We start from the raw sequence: 19,732 nt of genomic DNA, 5'->3' as shown, positions 1-19,732 counted from the left end.
ACACCCAAGCCCCTGCCTAGAAGACAGTGGGGTTAACGCCTCAGGGGGAACCGACCCCTCACAATCTGTACAGAAGGAATTCCTTCCTGGTGGTGTTCATGTGGCCGACAGAGCAAGTCACCCGCAGGCTCCTCCTGAAGCAGGACAGGCTTTTGAAGCTGTGATATTTCTGAATTTGGCCTTGGACAAAGACACCATATTTCCTCATAGCCATTCACACCCTGACTCAAGCAATTTTAACTGAATTCTATTTCCTTTCAACCCAAGGCCATTTGAAGATACAAAAACCATATCTGTGAATGAATTCTAGCATTTGATTTGCAGAGTCAATTCTACTGAATTCCATGCTTTATCCCAGGTATATTTCACGTTTCTGAGGCTCAGAACCATTTTCCCCACCCTCAACAATATCAGACACCCACCTCCCAAATACACAAACGTATATGGGTTATATAGCCAACAGCTCATGTTAAAGGGGACCCATATTAAATAATATTGTTACATAGATATTAATAAGGCTAAGATAAAAGATGAGAAAATAGAAGAGAGTCTTTGTATCTTTTTAATGTTGTTCGTTATGTAGAAATTGGGAACCAAATCAATGAATTTTCTGACTACAGAGTCAACAAAATGATCTGAATTCTAAACAAATCCTGGAGTATACTTATAAATAAATAGCATAGAGAAAAGATGAAAGCATAAACTAAGGACAGGAAGTGAAACCGGATTCAGAAATATTACTCTTGCATTTGAAATTAAAAGAAATATACATACATCTATAATTCTACAACTCCCACAAAGCCTAATATCATTTGTAAAATACACCAGGGAACCCTGACAAGTTTCTGTGGAATCATGCAACTAGGTGTGTCTTTTAATTAAACGCACATCTAGCAATCCACAAATATGAATTAAGCATCACCAATTACTTAGCACTGTGGAGGATTTAGGTCTCTACCCCCCACGGAGTAAGCAATTTGCGAAACTTTACCCTACAACACATGAAAACCAGGGCCCCGGCTACCAATTTTAAGGACATTCTATTCTGCAGGGGTGCATCTTCATTCTCTCCAAAAGTGTATCAAGGTCCTGCTGTGTTTCAATGGAACCAAACAGCTAAGGCTCTGAAAGACACCATTTCAGAAGAAAAAGGGGTGAGATTATCTCTGAATAATCACTCTATTAGCATGAATCTGAACTGTGATATTTGGTCACTTTGGTGTTTGTTTGTTTGTTTGTTTGTTTGTTTTAGTTTACAACCACCCTTGCAAGTGATAAGATTGAAATTGATTGATGGGGAGAGGGTGGGAAAGGAAAACAACACACACACAATAAACACACACACACACCCATCACACACATACACCCATAACACGCACACACATCACAGGATCCAAATTCAACAAGCAGAGGTGAATGCAGAACTGGTCTAAGCTGAATGTATGCACAAAAGACCCCCTTCCTTCCTCCCTTCCTCCCTTCCTCCCTTCCTCCCTTCCTCCCTTCCTGTCCTACCTTTTTTATTCCATCAACAAGGCCAGGTGACAGCGGGAACACCTCATATTCACCCTGCTTCAAGTAACAAGGGGGCAGATTGTGAGAGAACACAAGTGATGTGAGCTTCCAAGGTCCAGTCCAGTCCTTCCTGTATCAGCGCCAGTCCCATTTCAAAGTTTTACTTCCTAGGTCATCCCAAATTTGTAATTCATCCATAACACAGGCCCCTAACTATTTCTTGAGCCATTCCTGGAAAGCCAGAGATGAAAAAGGCCCAGCCTCTGTGTGTTCTCAAGTCCTCATGGGATGGGCAGCCCAGTGGGAGAAAAAGCACTCTGGGATCAATGGGGGATTGCAGTTTGCTTGCATGCTCTGTTCCATGTGCCTGAAGTTTTCTAGGGGATTCCTCCCCTTCACCAGTTACCCCTCCATGAAGAGCTGCCTCTCCTAACTAGACAGGTGCAGCATTCGCCACAGGAGGCCTAGGCATCCCTTCCCATCGACAGGGCAGGTCTCAGGTAAGATCCTTGAGCCCTGCAAGGCTTGTGTCTCCCTGTGGATCACACAAAACACAGTCCCCAAGCCTCCATCGTGTCTGTAACCTTGGGGCTGCTTGCTTCCTACAAACTTCTCTTCCTCTCTTCCTGAAAATACCACGGGTTTCTCAACTGAAGTATATTACAGCTAATTCCATTTTAACATATTCTGGAGCCCTTCACAGCATGCCTTAAATTAAGCAGGAACGCTCTGGTCTCCAGATGACAGCCTCTCAGGCAAACCTCCCTTGGTTCCCAGGACTCCAGCAAACAGCCCCCTCTCGGTCTCCCCAGCCCACTGCTCCCTGTCCAACAACTCTGGTTTCTCCCACTTGGAAAAGTACATCTGACAGGTTTTACATCCTTCAGACCAAGAATGTAAAATCCTTCACCTCCATGTGAAACCTCTACTTTTATTTCCTTTTCTGACTTGTATTTGAAGAACATCTGGGCCTTTTACTCAGCTTTTAGAAAAATTAGGGAAGGTCACAGCCCAAGTAGTTACTTGGTAAAGGTAAAAGGTAAAATTAACTACAATAGCAAACTCTCACATAGCCCTGATTATGTGCCTGGTAGAGTTCCAAGTGCTTTACCTATACTAACCACTAAATCTCACCACAGTCCTATAAGGCAGTCTTATTTCTTACCCCCATTTTACAGGTAATGAAAGTGAGACCCAAAGAAGTTGCAAGAAATTAACCTGCCTAGAGTCATCCAATTAATAACTGGCAGAGCAGGGATTTGAACCTTTGTCATCCATCTCAGCGGTGCTGCTCACCAGGAAGGGAACGCTGTTGGCATGACAACAAAGGTACTTCCGTGCCCCCTTAAATGCAGCATTAACTCTATGAACACCCCGCAAGCCCTGTAGATAAGCTACCTTGGTATAAATTTACGTGTCACCTTCAGGAAGAGCAGGGTTTGCCTGGATGAGGAGAAGGAAGAAGAGAGGAGACTTCTGCCCTTGAAAGATTCTATTTTAATTCTTTAAAAAAACCACTGAACAGACCCAGCCCTGGATTTCAAGATCAGTTTTCAAGGTCTCCAGGCATGAGGCAGTCATCTGAAAAGGGAAGCATGACAGGAGTCTGACCTCTGCGTGGCCTCCTTGTTCTCAAGGTGCTGCTTTCAGATCCGAAAGTGAACAGGAAAGCCGAGGAGCCAAAATCTCCCTAATCTCGGATCAGGTATCAATACCATTAGGCCTTGGAAGCTTGTGACAGCAGAAGATGTCACACTCTCAAGTGCTAACACGGCAGCATTTATCTAAGTTTACTGATAAGCAATCTAAGACATAAAAGGTCAATTAACTATTTCTAGACGTTCTATATAAGACTCAGAAACTTGCTTGTTAATCCTAGCCTAACTTCCTAGAAACACTGAATCACAACATCACACAGTGCAAGTCCCTCAAACCCAAGTCCCTTTGGAGAAAGGAGCTGGCTGCAGCAAAGGCCCTGACAGGTAGAGGGCAATCATGAAGATGGCGATGACAATGATGATGACGGAGAAGATGGCGGCAGCCATGATCACGAGAGCAAGCATTGGTGGCACATCTCATATGGGTCAGGGACTGTGCTGAGGACTCTTCCTGCACTCTTAATCTTCACAGGAACCGTGAGAGGCAGATACCAGCACAACACCCATTTTAAAGACGAGGAATTCGATGAGAGGGGCCAAGTATCTGGGTCAAGGTGTCATGACTGTGGTCACGATATGAACCGGGGCCAATCTGACTCTCCAATTTCACATTATTATCTAATGCTCGACTGTCTCTTCCTGTAAGGAAACCTTAGTATAGAAAGTTCTGGAAACAGGGTATGCTGATTACTCACATTTCCTGGTAAATATATGTGCAATCAGTTCTAAATACTCATTTGAAAAATGTTCCACAATGTTCATGGTCCTCTTTCCTGTCTTAGTAAGTGTAGTACACCAAATATAAATCTACTTGTACTTTATTAATAGATACGTTCAGGGCTATCTCTTAGCTATTTGCCATAACAATTAGGTCTGATTGTAGAGTAGTTCAGATATAGGCACAAGAATTAGACACAGCCCAGTATATATATGTGTATGTGTGTGTGTATATGTGTGTATATATATATATATATAAATAAAATATATAGAGCAACAAGCTGACCTGCTGTGACAGAGACAAACAAAATGGCGGCCCCGAACGGGAGCCTCTGGGTCAGGGCCCAACTGGGGCTGTCGCCGCTGCTGCTGCTGCTGACCATGGCCCTGACTGGAGGCTCAGGGACCACTTCGGCTGAAGCGTTTGACTCGGTCTTGGGTGATACGGCGTCTTGTCACCGGGCCTGCCATTTGACCTACCCCTCGCACACCTACTCCAAGGAAGAGGAGTTGTACACATGTCAGAGAGGTTGCAGGCTGTTTTCAATTTGTCAATTTGTAGATGATGGAATTGATTTAAATCGGACCAAATTGGAATGTGAATCTGCGTGTACAGAAGCATATTCCCGATCTGATGAGCAATATGTTTGCCACCCTGGGTGCCAGAATCAGCCGCCATTTGCTGAATTGAGACAAGAACAACTCACGTCCCTGATGCCAAAAATGCATCTAGTGTTCCCTCTAACTCTGGTAAGGTCATTCTGGAGTGATATGATGGACCGTTCACAGAGCTTCTTAACCTCTTCGTGGACTTTTTATCTTCAAGCTGCTGACGGAAAAATAGTTATATTCCAGTCTAAGCCAGAAATGCAGTATGCACCACAGTTGGAGCAGGAACCTACACATTTGAAAGAACCGTCGCTAAGCAAAATGTCCTATCTGCAAATGAGAAGTTCACAAGCACACAGGAACTATCTTGAAGATGAAGAAAGTGATGGCTTTTTAAGATGTCTCTCCTAACTCCGGGTGGATTTTAACTATGACTCTTGTCCTCTCCATGACGGTATTGCTCTGGATTTGTTGTGCAACTGTTGCTACTGCTGTGGAGCAGTATGTTCCCTCTGTGAAGCTGAGTATCTATGGTGACTTGGAATTTGTGAGTGAACGAAAGCTAAACAGATATCCAGCTTCTTCTCTTGTGGTTGTTAGATCTAAAGGTGAAGATCATGAAGAAGCAGGGCCTCTACCTGCAAAAGTGAATCTTGCTCATTCAGAAATTTAAGCTTTGTTGTTTTTTTTTTAAAGAAAAGTGTATACACATCTAAATGTCCATTCCTCATAGTGCTTTTTAAAATTTCATTGGCTATAGGGCTTAAAAATCACTATTAAAATCACTATTAAATGCAAATAAAGTTACCCAAATCTGTGAAGACTGTATTTGCTGTAACTTTACCTGTAATTTTTTTCTAGTAATGTAAGAGATGGATATTTGGGATTGGATTTTTATTTTACTAATATCTGTAGCTTTTTTTTTTTTTTTTTTTTGGTACGCGGGCCCCTCATTGCTGTGGCCTCTCCCGTTGCGGCGCACAGGCTCCGGACGTGCAAGCTCAGCGGCCACGGCTCACGGGCCCAGCCGCTCCGCGGCATGTGGGATCTTCCCGGACCGGGGCACGAACCCGTGTCCCCTGCATTGGCAGACGGACTCTCAACCAGTGCGCCACCAGGGAAGCCTTGTAGCTATTTTAATTACTATTTGCATTGTTTTTGTTTGTTTCTTTTCTTAGCCAAATTCTATGAGCTGACCATTGTTCTTCCCCACCTCCTACCATGTCAATCACCTTAATTAATAAGTTGAATACTCAGTAGGATATGATACTCTTGCTTAGAAATGACCCACAACCTGTAATTTGAAATTTAGTAGAAAATGTCCTTTAACACACTGCATTTTCAGTTGTATTGAACTGAAATCATTAAAATTTTATTTGAATTATTATGTGCCAAAATTTGAGTTAATATACTCCTGATTTTCCAGATCTTCCCTTTCACCCCTACCCAACCCAGAAAATAATTAGAAAATGTTCTATGTCTATTTATTGCTATATGATGATCAGGAAGCAAATTAAAGCGAAAATGATTCTCACACAAAAAAATAATAATAAAATTAAATATATACACATGGTCCCTGACTTACAATGGTTCGACTTATGATTTTTTGACTTTACAATGGTGCAAAAGCAACATGCATCCAGTAGGAACCATACGTCAAATTTTGAATTTTGATCTTTTCCCGGAGCTAGCGATATGCTGTCCTTTCCTCTCCTGATGCTGGGTAGTGGCAGCAGCCACAGCTCCCACTCAGCCATGTGATCACAAGGGTAAAAAAGCGATACACTGACAACCATTCTGTACCCAGACAACCATTCTATTTTTCACTTTCGGTACAGTATTCAATCAATTACATGAGATATTCAACACTTTAGTATAAAGTAGACTACATATTAGATGATTTTGCCCAACTGTAGACTGATGTGAGGGTTCTGAGCACATTTCAGGTGGGCTAGGCTAAGCTATGATGTTCAGTAGGTTAGGTGTATTAAATATATTTTCAGCTTACAATGATGGGTTTATCAGGATGAAAGCCCATTGTGAGTCAAGAAAGATCTGTATACTAGTAGATGTAATATATATTTTAAACATTTTTTCATATATTTATATTATATATTTTTATAATTTATATTACATCTTATTTTTTATAATGTATATTATATCTTTTTTATAACTTATATCTTATTTTTTTAATATACCACTTTCAGAGCATCCCCAAGGCATGCTCTGAAAGTGGCACGTTAACAAATAAGATCTAAGAAAATTAATTTCACTATTTGCCTTTTTCTTATAAAAGTTCAGTCCAAATTATTTTGGTTGATAACTGCAGTGTACTGTATCAATGACTGCCCACACATGGTGTGTCTACAGCATGAGGAGTGCTGAGAAACAGGAAGAGGAGCAAATGAAAACTTAAAAACAACAAAACCCAGCATAAAAATGAAAATGACCAGCCCCCTAAGTCTAAGGAAAGACCAGTTTCTCATAAGGGGCAGTCAATGTATTTTCATCTGTGGCTTTAATGTTTTTGCAGACACATTAAATCATAAAAATCCAAGAAACCATATCTCACCCCCAAACCGCATAATATATTTTAAGGAATGTGTCCCTTTTCTAAGAAACTGCTTGATTCGCAGGAAGTGGCAAAGTGGCAGGTGTGTTCCCAGGATCAAAGAAACCAAATAAACGTTCCACTGGGCAAACCTGTTTCTCTCCGATAAACGGCTGCCTGCTGCCTTACAGGGGGAAAAGGAACCACAGGACTGTCTGCATGATTCCCTGGCACTTCTGTTTTTCTGCTTAAGTTGAAAAGGAAGATGGCAGTCTACACCTATGCAGATACCGCCATGCAGCCAGGCCAATCCCAGGCCCTGCGTGGGCTGGGGGTTTCAAAGCCACAGCTCTGGACGGGGGCCTCACGGGTCTTCTGTGCTTTAGGTAGGCATGGAAGAGGATGGCTAAACTAGGCGTTGCAGGAGAAGCAGATTTCACTTGGAAAAGAGATCATTATGCAATTAGCTGTATTACACAATAGCTAGGCTCAGGAGGAGTGCGGGTGGAAGGTGGGAAAGAGTGTCCATCTTTACTTGCTCCAAGGCAGCCCGTTCCTTCCCTCTCGCACCACTCACCATGCTGTAAATAACCACCTGCCTGTCTGTATCCCCAGGAAGTCAAAGACTATCCACCCTGGGCACATAAAGAGCACCCAATACATGATAATTCTTGTTGCTACAGTGTGTCCTCAAGAAATATCTGCTGAATGACTGAAATAGGGGCAGGAATCAAAGAACATAACTTTCTATTTGGAAAGTGTCTTGCTAAATGCTTGTCGTTGGATAAGATTCACTATATTGCAGCTCTGGTCTGTTGTGTTGTAAGCAGGGTTAAATAAATAAAGGCAAATTTTTAAAAAATACCAAAGAGGAGCAGAGCTGAACTGGCTTGCTGGAAGTTTCAGATTAAAATAAAGGACTGTCTAGGAGAAGAGAGCCAGCTGGCTGCTTAGAGGACATGGAGTTTAAAGCAAAGTCCTAATGGAGATGGTCTGAGGGAGACCATCCAAGGGGTCCCCTAGCCACACAGACAATGGTGGGGACAGTGTTCAGACTACCTAGGAGCTCTGAGGACTCTCAGAGACAGACTGGCTAGGATGGGGCCAGAAGGGAGTTGCTGGGTCAGCCTGGGCCAGCTACTTAGTCATCCTGCCAGTAAAAATCCTCCAGGAATATTGTGCCCTGCAGAGAAGGAGCTGTTGTGAAAATGACCTAGGCAGACAATCTGACTGCAGCGCTGTAGGCAGGGCTGTGTCCTTCCCCTTGGCTAAGAGGTCTCTCATGCTCCCTTCTCCCAAGCAGCCAAAGAATAAGAAAGGATAGACAACCAACATTCATGACCTCCTGCTATGGACCACTTCCTTCTCCCATGAAATGCCTATGAGGTTGGTAGTATCATTTACATTACACAAAACTCAGCTGAGAACTGTAACGCACCTACAATCACACAACTGGAAAGTAGCAGAACCAGAACTTTTCGTTTTGGCCAGGATTGAAAGAGAACCTCTTGCCCCACAGGATGCAGCCTGCCCTCCCAGCCTCAGAGGAGGTCTGATGGGGCAGAGAATTTGACAGCAAGATGCTGCTGGCACAGCCTGCTCCTCTGAGAGCTTGGCAGGCCTGTCCTGACCTCTGTCCCAGAGCCACCTCCATCTGGAGACATAATTTTATTGGAGTCTCAGCTTGATCTGCTGACGTTCAGCTCACCTGCCTGCTTCTAGCTAGATCTCTCCCGACACTTCTGTTAACCCAGCTCCAAATAAAGCAAGAGTCCCCAGACCAATGTTCCTCAAAGGGTGGTCTCTGGGATGTTTGTGTAAGTGGCAGATTCCAGACCCCAACCCAGACCCACAGAGTCATAATCTCTGGAAGAGGGACCCAGGAACCTGCAGTTTTAACAAGTTCCCTGCATGATCCTTATGCCAGCTAAGGTGGGAGAGAGACTGTGTCCGGGATCCCAGGGCGGCAGGGGCTCCCAAACTCCCCCATGAACACCTTCCATTCATCCCCCAACTCCAAAATTGCAATAGTACATACTTAAGATAAAAAATTGGGGGATTTTTTTTAATTAAAAAAATTTTTTTAATTCTTATTTTACATTGGAGTATAGTTGATTAGCAGTATTGTGTTCGTTTCAGGTGTACAGCAAAGTGATTCAGTTATACATATACAGGTATCTATTGTTTTTCAAGTTCTTTTCCCATCTAGGTTATTTTAATTTTAAATTTTTAAAAAAATTAAGTGACCTATTATTTTACCACGTAGAGAGAAGCACTGTTAACATTTTGGATTAATTCCTTCTGGTATTTTTCTACGTATATAGACACAGATACGGTTCTCCTGTGAACAGCATTACACCGGACCGTTTAGAGGCCTGCTTCTCTTGCTCAGCTGAGCACAAACACATGCAACTTTGCCACTTAGAAGGATACATGGGCGTCACTGCAGGCCATCGATGTACAATTCTCCATGGCTGCTGCTGACCACCACAGGATGACAGGCAAGTCGTGCTGCTGCAGGAGGATGGGGAATTGGAATCGGGACACCAAGGCATTGAAAATTTGTTTCTGCTGACACTACCCATCTCCCCAACCTCAGAAGGCTACCACCTGGAGGTGGGTCAATTCCAACACACTCAAATTTTTTTAGTCCTAAACGGTTAGCAGTGGAAGAAATTTTAGAGGTCATCCAGACCAGTCTCCTCACCTGTAAAAGAGGAACCAGAGTCAAGACAAACCTAGCCTCTGCTGGAGTCTCATGGTGTCTCCTCACCACACCCAGGGTCCCGCAGGTGTCTGCCAGGCTTGACAGAGGGCAGCAGCCACCTAGGGCAGGCCCAGGTGGGGATCAGGGCCTCAGGACACGCCTTTCAAATTTCCAGGGTCTCTCAATATTATCACCACAGCTCTTGACCCAGCAACCAATTTTCAGATCCAAGGGTATCTGTCTGGCTGTGGAACTTTGTTGAGGAGTGTCCTGGTCACAGCTATTGAATTCCAAAGGCATTAGGTCCCCACACTCTTGGCTGAACAGCCCTTGTACAAAGGAGGCTCTGAACCAGCTGAGAACCATAGTCCAGTCTCATGCTGCTTAAGAATCTTCTCCAGCCTTAACGTGATAATTCAGGCACAGTGCCCCCAAATCACAGTGCACGGGACGGTCATGAGCAGCAAGACTTGGCTGAAGAAAAATTACCAAATTCTGCCCACTCAAAAAATACCTTGAGGGCTTCCCTGGTGGCGCAGTGGTTGAGAGTCCGCCTGTCGATGCAGGGGACGCGGGTTCGTGCCCCGGGCCGGGAAGATCCCACATGGCGCGGAGCGGCTGGGCCCGTGGGCCGTGGCCACTGGGCCTGTGCGTCCGGAGCCTGTGCTCCGCAACGAGAGAGACCACAACAGTGAGAGGCCCGCGTACCGAAAAAAAAAAAAAACCTGAGTGTTCCCACTCACGTGAGCTTGGTTTCAGCTTCTGGCTCTCACCCCCATTTCTGGTTGGAGTGAGGGCTCCCCTAGAGCTGCTCAGCAATCTGGGGGATACTGTGAATTCAAAGAAGGCCACTGGACTTGAAGCAGATGGCTAGCAAACATTACTTCTGTCCTTTCCGTTTTAATTAATTCATTCACTCATCCATTCATTCATCCGTTTATTCACTCATCCATTCATTCATCCATTTATTCACTCATTCATTCTTCCACACTGAGCATCTCTTCCCCAGGCACAATGTTAATGGTTTTCAAATACAATTTTTTTTTTTTTTTTTTTTTTGCGGTACGCGGGCCTCTCACTGTTGTGGCCTCTCCTGTTGTGGAGCACAGGCTCCGGACACGCAGACTCAGCAGCCATGGCTCACGGGCCCAGCCGCTCCGCGGCATGTGGGATCTTCCCGGACCGGGGCACGAACCCGTGTCCCCTGCATCGGCAGGCGGACTCTCAACCACTGCGCCACCAGGGAAGCCCTCAATTACAACTTTTTAAGGCTCATGATGATTCTATGAGATGGGTCTCATTCTTCCCATTTTAAAGGTGAAAACTCTGCGACTCAGCGCGATGAACAGTTGCAGATTTACTGGGAGGCAAATGAAGAAAGCTTCGGGCGTCTCTTGCGTGGGCCTCTTTCAAGGACCTAGCAATGTGTTTGCAGAATTGTATAACTAGTTTTCGAAATTTACAAAATTAAGGTATTTTAGCTGCAATTCGTTAGGAGCACTCTTTCCACTCTGATGTCTCCTCCTCCTGTTGCATTTCCCTTCATGTCAAGTGGTGTTAAGGCAGCTTCAGGCATTGGGCGATCCAGCTGAGGGGAGCTGGATTTGGGGATAAATTTAGTTTGGGTGTAGTGGGATTGAGGACTGTGGTTCACAGACACTTTAATGCAGGGGCAGGTTATTGCTAGCTGCCTCTGTAGCTGTCCCCATGGCTTCCAGGAACCCGCCTACCACCTACTGGGCCCACTCACTGTCGCGGAGACTCAAAGGTGCACCATCTGGTACCTGAGATACGTGCAAGGTGGAGGGAAAATGAAAACTGAAATATACAGAGCCAGAAGCTAGTCGGTGGACATTTCTTCCAGTCATCAGACAGGTGGAATTATAGGAGGAGAAATTAATTCTCACTCAATGATGCTTACTCCAAAAGGGAAGTTTTCTCCTGTCAGAAATATATTTGATAACACAGCAAACACAGCTAGAAATATGCCAAACACTTTTCCCCTTTTTCATGGAAACCATGCAAAACAAATTTTATCAAATTTTATGCACTGTAGGACCCAAACCCGTAGCCGTACAACAAAAAGTGGGTGTCTGTGTATGAAGTCACGTTTTGTGACTGTCAGTAATAAAAAACAATTTTATCAACCATGCTAGAAGAAAATTAAATGATCTTTTCAGCCTTCCTTTAGAAAAATTATGAACTCATTATCACATGAAGAGGTGATCAAAGAGTTTCCAGCCAAAAGATGTTAAGAAAAAAAAAAGTATTATAGAGGTTTGATAGACAAATAACTAATAAAAATACTCTTTTTCTGGATTTTGTAAAGATACATATCAGGCTTTTAAAACTTATGTTGGATGTGATTTCTTTTCTCACTTTAAGGAAATTTTCACTATCATGTCTAATTTTGTATTTGTAATTTTATATTCTTTCTCTTAAGGAGGGTCCCCAAATTACTTAAGCTTCAAGCCCTGTGAAATCTCGATCCATCCCTGGAGGTGAAATATGTTCCCCAGCCAGGAAGCAGCAGGTGCTGGACTGGAAGACTTGGTACCCGAGCGTGTGATTCCCTGCACCTCAACCCATGTGGACCCAGTCACCGGGTGGCCTGCGCTGGAGTGGAGAAGGGTGGGGGAGGGTGATAAATTAACCACAGGCTCTATTACCGCACACAATATTAAGTTTCTACCTCACCTGGGTAGGCAGGCAAGAGCAAGAGGCATTTTGAGGACCTAAGCGTGCAACCTGACAAAACTTGACTCTTAGAACCAAGTACCCAGATTAAGGATAAATAACCCCAAATCATCACACAGCATCACTGAACCTGATTTGATTCTTCCAGCTGCTTTATTCCCTAGATCTGCACTAAAATGGCAGCCACTAGCCACATGTGGCTCTTTAAGTTTAATTATAATGAAATAGAATCAAAAATCTACTCAGCTGCATTAGCTACACTTCAAGTACCCAAGAGCCTCACGTGACTAGTGGGGACTGTATTGGACAGTGCAGAGATGGACCGTTTCCATCACCCCATAAGTTCCACTGTTCACTCAACTGATTTAAATCTTCATTACCAAGACACATCTAAGCTCTCCTTCTCAAGCAGAGGGCATTTTCAGGTGAGTGTGACAGACATGTGAGGAGAAGGGAAGGCCTGTCCAGAAAGAAAAGCAACATGGAGCAGCTTGTTTGCAGAGAAGGGTCAAGGGAGAGCCAGAGAGGAGAGAGAACCCGGGCCAGCTGAGGTGTGGAGCCTTAGACACAGGAAGGGCATCATCAGACACACGACCAGGAACATAACTCAGATCACACCCAAGAACGAGTGAGAAGCAGAAATTATTAGTAGCTCTGGAATCAAGATTATTTTTCTCTTTACACACACACACACTTTTTAGAGTGTGCTTTGCACTGGGAGTCTTTACTGGGGGCTCAGTGACAGCTTTGCATGGCTGGAACATCTACAGGCCTGAACTGCAGAGTGACTGGCATGACATCACCCACTTCCTCAGGCCTCCCCCTCCACTGCCCCCCCCCGAAGAGCTACTGCCAACTCTGGTCCTCGGCAAAGATCTGAGGGGCAGCACCCCTTTCTCCTGAGGCTGAAGGGACCCCTTGCTTCAACTCTTCTGCTGGAACTGACTCAGGGAATAAATCCTACACCCAACCTCCCGTATTCTGAGATTAAAGGACAGCTGGGGGCCTCCACCTCCTCTCATGGGCTTCCAGGGGCACATGTGCAGTGAATTCTAGAGCAAGAAGGCCTGGCAGAGTGAGGGACCCACATTTCTCCACCATGTCAGGGTGTGGGGATGGAGACAGTGAGAAGTCCTGGGGAGGATGTTGGGGACAAGCTGTGCCCTCCCAAGTGGTTCTAGGATGGAGCTCCCAGTAGGTAGGATGGACTCGTTACTATGGTGATGCTGCTGAAGCAACGGCTCCCCACACCTGGGGCAAGGCCGTAGCGTTTACTTGACAGTCATCATCCCATCTCTTCCTCATAATATTGCTCAGCCATTCAACTCTCAACAAACAACTCTTAAGAGATAGCTTGCATAGTGGGCTCAAATCCTGGCTCTGCCAGTTGCTAGCTGTGTGCCATTGGGCATGTTACTCATCCACTCCATGCCTCAGTTTCCTTGTCTATGAAATGGGAGTAATAACAGCAGTACCTACCTCATGGGCTGATGTGTGGATTAAATAAATGTTCCACGCACTGGCACCATGAAGACAACTAAACACAGTACCTGCCCTCAAGGAACTTACAGCCTAAGAGAAGGATGAACAAGTGCTAGAGGGACAAGGGTGCTCGGGGTACAAAGGAGGGACCCCGAAGCCAGAACAGGCCTGATTCCTGGGCAAAGTGACAACTCCGTTAAGTGTTAAAGAGCTGCGGGACAGCCACTGTTACAGGCCCTTTTTATATGGTTTCTCATTGAATCCTTGGCCCATTTTACAAACAGGGAGGCTGGGGTTCAGAGAGGTTAAGGCACTTCCCCACTGTCGCCCAGCTGGTAAGTGGTGGACCCAGGATTCAAGTCCACGTGTATCTGATTCTAGAATTCTGACTCCAAGTCTGGGCAACGTGTGGGCCGGCCAGGCAGCCGCCTAGAGGACAGTTCTCTAAGGGGCTCTACAGCAGTGTGGGGGGAATGAGAAACGCGGCGCCAGTTAACGCTGGTCTTTGCAAAATAAAACGTCAACAGACCCTACATGGGCCCAAGAAGCTAGTGCCTGCACCTGGAAATAAACAGTCCACTCAGGCAGAGTGGACTCCTGCTTCTGGCTATGTAATTACTGGATAATCGGTAAGGAAGAGGTCTGAATCATCAGCCAGCCTGGAGGCCTACCTGTTTCCCCACAGCCGTGTTCTCACCAGGTTGGAGCCCTGAGAAGAACACGTAAACTGGAAACGTGGGCTCACACGCACGCTTTCTTCACCCAGAGGCTCCGGGCTCCCTAGACTGCACACCACCTGGTTTCACAGAAGCATTTAGCCGGAAGAAGGGCCCCAGATTTAGACCCAACCTGGTCCTTTTCCAGGAAACTCGCCTGGTATCTGATTTATGTGTCCCAACTTCAACCGTGGGCTAACAGGGACAAGAATTCCAGTAAAGGTGCAGGATCACAGAGAAAACCAAGGAAGTAGCAGACAGGCCACACACTAAAAGACCCAGCTGTATCTCCCAACCCTGAGTTTCACATTTATTCCTACTCACAAAAGAGAGTTTGCATCCAAGCAGAGGTATTAAGAGTTTTAATTAAACTTCATCAAAACACAAAACTCAGTTCCCTTAACGGTGCTTCCCAACCCCCAAACGGTGGCATCAGGGGGACAGGAACAATGATGGTGTGTATGACCATGCCGAGTGCCTAGCTCTGCCCTCTCTTGCTCTGCGTACCCATTCCACTCGGGTTCCCTGGACAGGGAGGTCCTGCAGGCTGTCATGGGTGTGTCCCCAGCACAAAGTCCAGCTGGCACTCAGGAAATCTTAGTTGGCAGTTGGATGAATGAGTCTCCCTCCAGGTAAGGAGGGAAGCTCTTGCTCACAGAACCCTCCAGAAGTCCTTGATATTTCCTTTCTCTCCCTGTTCTGAGCACCCCTGTGGGCTGGTTTAGCACACAAGCTCACTCAAGAGGCAGCCCTCCAGAGAAGATCAGGGGTTAATTGTGCCCACTGAGGAGCCATCTTCCACAACCCCCCCCCCCACCGCCACGGTGACGTCTTCCCGCATCCTGATTTTTTAGCTTGTAAAAAGCAAGGCCTTCCGATGGGAAAACAGAAGGAGTCAAACTCACAAGAAACAAGTGTCAGCGACAGATTTTCATGGGAATGGCACCTCCAGACCTATCAGTGCTTGAGAACTGCCTGTTTCCCAACCACAATTCAACACAAGGGCAAATATCATCCTTCCGTTGAGCAGGGGTAGAGCAGGCTGGGAAGAAAGCTTGCATCCAAACGAGGGGGCGAGTGCTTCCCTGGTGGCGCAGCGGTTGAGAGTCCGCCTGCCGAGGCAGGGGACACGGGTTCGTGCCCCGATCCGGGAAGATCCCACATGCCGCGGAGCGGCTGGGCCCGTGAGCCATGGCCGCTGAGCCTGCGCGTCCGGAGCCTGTGCTCCGCAACGGGAGAGACCACAACAGTGAGAGGCCCGTGTACAGCAAAAAAAAAACACAAAAAACAAAAAAAACGAGGGGTGAGGGACTTGCCCGGTGGTCCAGTGGTTAAGACTCTGCACTTCCACTGCAGGGGATGCAGGTTCAATCTCTGGTTGGGGAACTAAGATCCCACATGCCGCGGGACGTCGCCAAAATAAATAAAATGAGGGGTAAGCAAGATCTGGACCAGAATGAAAAATGCTGGACACCCAAGCTGTGAATACTGATGTAAAAGCATCAACCTACAATAAAAAATATTTGAATAGGACCCAGCGTAGTTCTCTTTAAGTGGCCCAAACACTAGAGCTTTACTTTAAAAAAAAAAAAAAAATCTATCTATTCCCCTTCTGCCCTCCAGCTCCCCAGCCACCCCCCCTGCTCCAAGAGCCACACATGCTGCTAACTCTGAGAGTTTTCTAGGAAGCTGGTCAGAGACCCTGAGTGGCTGGTCAACAACGTAGTTCTTTACAAATGAGGCTTAGAGAGCAGAACTGGCAGCTGGGTGCCAAGAACGCATCAGCCCTGCTCACATCCCACATCTGCCCTGACGCTCTGAACCACAGCCCATCTCTGCCACACGTTAAAGTTTGTGAAACTGAAAGAGAGCACAGAGAAGGGTAGAAGGTGCAGAAAACGACACAGAAATAAGTAAATGAGAACAGGAACTGAATGAGGTGGCATCAAGATGCGGCAACGAGGAATGTCAGTTCCCCTCTTGTCCGCTGACCCCTTCCGCTCTGGGACCCTTCACACTGACACCAATTAAACCCACCAGCTGTGCTTCCAAGGAACGCCTGCCCAGGTCGGTCTGGCTGCACAGACACTGGCGCTGACAGCCACAGAGAGCAGCTCAAACCAGCCACACGGCTCGGCCTGCCCTGTGGTCTGGTGAAAACATGCCTAGCCAAGGGAAGAAAAGAAAACGTCTCAAAAACATGCCTGAGAAGCTGCTGGCCTGTGCCTGGATGCAGGGGCTTCTCAGCTGCAGTGTATGTAGATACCAGCCACCAGGGTCCCAGCCTTCTCTGGCCATGGGTCTATAAAGAAAAAAAGGTGATAACTGGGAATTGGGCTTTTAACCTTGGAACTGAGAAATCAGCCTGCTGCTCCCTCCAGGGTGTTAGACCCTCTCACCCAGTTCTTCTCAGCCAGGAGTGATTTTGCTCCCCACCCCAGGGGACATTTGGCAATATGTGGAGACATTTCTGGTTGTCACAACCGGGGATGGGCTCTTGCTACTGGCACTTAGTGGGCAAAGGCCAGAGATGCTGCTAGATACCCTACGATACACAGGCCAGCCCCCAAAACGAAGGACTATCTGGTCAAAAATGTGCCTCAACAGTGCCGAGGCTGAGAAACCCTGCTCTAGAGCCAGAGAGCACAGGGTTCGAATCCCAACTCCACTACTTACGAGCTCAGGGATCTTGGACAAGTTACTTCGCTTCTCAGAGCTCCAGGTACCGTTTATATAATTAATAAATCTTATGTAGCAGTTTCTAAGCGCCGGGCACTATTCAAAGCACTTTACACGTATGAACTCATTTAATCTTCCTAACCACCCCATGCCACAGTACTATCCTTTATCCCCATTTTACAGATGAGGAGACTGAGGCCCAAGATTACCCAGCTAGTAAGTGGAAGAACCAGGATTCGCACCCAGCAATGTGGAAACACGGCCTGCACTCTCACATTACTCCATTCTTAGCTTGCCTTATAGATTAGAGCTCACATTTACTATCTAATTTAGTTCCTGATGCAAGGGCGTGCAGCAAATGGGGCTTCTCAGCCCTCCTTCAGCATTTAGCCCGTATTGTTTGTACTGTCTTGAACAATGACACCAAGGATCACGCCACTTGCTTTTTCTCTTTCCCTTCCAGCATCTAAAAATGGCAAACATTCAAACATTCCCATTCCCCAAACGCCAGCTACACCAAGATGTTTATTCAAAAGTGCAAAATGAGCTCTAGCCAGGCTGGCATTAACACTCTCCAGTACAATGTTCCCAAACATCGTGCTCATTGAGGATGAGGACTGCAAGGTCATTGAGAACCATGTCCTGGACCTGACATTGCTCTCTGCGGCCCCCTGATTCCTCTGCATGTTGGTTGGAAGGTCCCAAGTGTGTCTATTTGAAAACAAATTGTCAGATGCCATCTATATTTAACAAACAAGCAATCCTCCCTAAGCAATCTGAAAAGCACGCTCTCGGGAGCACGCTCTGAGGGCACCCAGGCCAGTCATTTTGCAGATGCAGAAACTAAGCTTGCACCAGCAAGTCAGGACAAAAAGAAAAGCCCAGAACAAGTTTGAGTGTGGTCAGATCTGGAAGCACAGCAAGTGAGTAATTAGCCAAGCTGAACATTGGACAAGGGGATACTTTTATGAAAGGACAGACAGTTTCAACCCATTCATGTGGGAAAGAAGCACAGTGTCCCCCTCTAGGCCCCTCCCTTGCAGGCTCTTCTGTCTCCAGCTCTAAGCCAGGGAAAGGATGCTCCTGGGACTCTGACTCTTTCTCCTCCACACCCCAGTTTCCTCCCATCTTCTCTTACTCTCCCCACACACATTCCACATCTGGTCCAAACCTTCATTCTACCCCCTTTTATTAGCATAGTTCCCACACTATTCAGATCTCCGGACGCGCAGGCCCAGCGGCCATGGCTCAAGGGAGGATCACGTGGGATCCTCCTGGACCGGGGCACGAACCCGTGTCCCCTGCATCGGCAGGCGGACTCTCAACCACTGCACCACCAGGGAAGCCCCAAATGACTCAACTTTTACCTGTGATGAAGATGCTCAGGTGAACCAAAAAGCAGGGCTGGACTGTTGGCACCCCCAGTGTGCTAGTGCAGGCCAGCTCAGGCCAATCAGCAGTGCTCACTGGCAGAAAGGCACATCTCTGATTAAATTTAAAAATATATTTTTTAATGACAAAGATTTTGATTGGTTTAGAGGTGTAATTGGATAAGAATCTTTTGATCCGGGATATAGAAATGGAGAGAATAACCAAGTGGTTCTTGGTGGTTTACAAACTGGGCTAAGGGATGCTATCCTTTTCCACTGACAAATGACTCTGTCCTGGGATTCTGAAGGTGCCAGCCAGTTCGAGCATGGCAGCTGATCCCCCCACCTCTCCGGGGCCCCATGAGCAGCCAGTGGCCCCAAGGCAAGGCCATTCCAGCTAATGGTAAGGAGGGAGTGGAAGTCAAGGCTGAGGAGGTCCTGGGCATAGAAAGTCAGACGGCAGGACAGGGCATGGCTGTGACCATCCTCCAGTGACACTGCAGGTGACTGATAAACATGTATTTGTCTTAGATTAGGAGAATGAGAACATGGTAGACAGAGAAATGGAAACGCTGGGGGCAAGGAAAAAGCTTAAAGATAGACTGGGTTTGGACAAAGTGAGAAGGACAAAAAAGGCAAAGTAGAACTTTTCTCACTGTAGCAGATCCTCAGAAAACTGCCCCCAACTCTGGAATGATTTTTCCATAAGTCAAGAAGAGCAGCAGGCAAGATTCCAAAGGAAAGACTTGGTCAAAATGCACCGTCAACTGTTAAAATAATATACAGCATACCACTAATCACAGTACTGCCCCAATGAACATTAATTGGCTATTACATATAATTCATTATACACTGGATGACAAAAGTTGCTTTCTATACATATTTTAACATATTTGAAAATAAGGTGTGGTGAAAGAGGCGGGCTTGCTCTGGACCCAGGCTTCCTGGGTAAATTCCAGCTCTGCCACATGTTAACTGCGTGACATTTGGCCAATCCTTCAACCTCTCTGTGTAGCACTTTTTCCTGTAAA

The 19,732-nt window shown here is 46.1% G+C and overlaps 1 long non-coding RNA gene and 1 pseudogene across 1 annotated transcript in view; one reads left to right on the top strand and one right to left on the bottom strand.

Moving 5' to 3' along the window:
• LOC149750773 (uncharacterized) overlaps positions 1 to 19,732 on the bottom strand; it is a 184,514-nt gene that overhangs the window by 44,072 nt on the left and 120,710 nt on the right. The window lies entirely within an intron of this gene.
• On the top strand, positions 4,185 to 5,404 carry LOC111175669 (transmembrane protein 59 pseudogene; annotated as a pseudogene).

This window comes from Delphinapterus leucas, chromosome 1, assembly GCF_059928025.1.
Source record: "Delphinapterus leucas isolate spDelLeu-1000000601 "Yukka" chromosome 1, BTC_Dleu_Yukka2, whole genome shotgun sequence".
NCBI lineage: Eukaryota > Metazoa > Chordata > Mammalia > Artiodactyla > Monodontidae > Delphinapterus > Delphinapterus leucas.
Note: the sequence above shows the minus strand (reverse complement) of the source record. Positions and strands in the feature narration are given on the sequence as shown.